This window comes from Cucurbita maxima, unplaced genomic scaffold (genome assembly GCF_002738345.1).
Source record: "Cucurbita maxima cultivar Rimu unplaced genomic scaffold, Cmax_1.0 Cma_Scf00003, whole genome shotgun sequence".
In the NCBI taxonomy this organism is placed as follows: domain Eukaryota; kingdom Viridiplantae; phylum Streptophyta; class Magnoliopsida; order Cucurbitales; family Cucurbitaceae; genus Cucurbita; species Cucurbita maxima.
In genome coordinates, this window is record NW_019272019.1 from 2,102,103 (window position 1) to 2,102,380 (window position 278).

A 278-nucleotide genomic window follows, 5' to 3' on the forward strand; every position below is an offset into this window, starting at 1 on the left:
ACATTTCGACACCGACCTATTGTTGTCTCGAGAAACTTACCATTCTTTTATACGCGTTTACAAATCCAAAACACAAGTATATCAAACGAGACAACTCTACCAAAACACAAGGGCGTCAAAATAGACAACTCTATATATATATATATATATATATATATATTCGCCATTATTACATCAGCTTGAGCTTCAACACTCAATTCAATGGCCGAGAATTACAAAAAAAAAAAAAAAAAAAAAAAAAAAAAAAAAAAAAAAAAAAAAAAAAAAAAAAAAAAAAA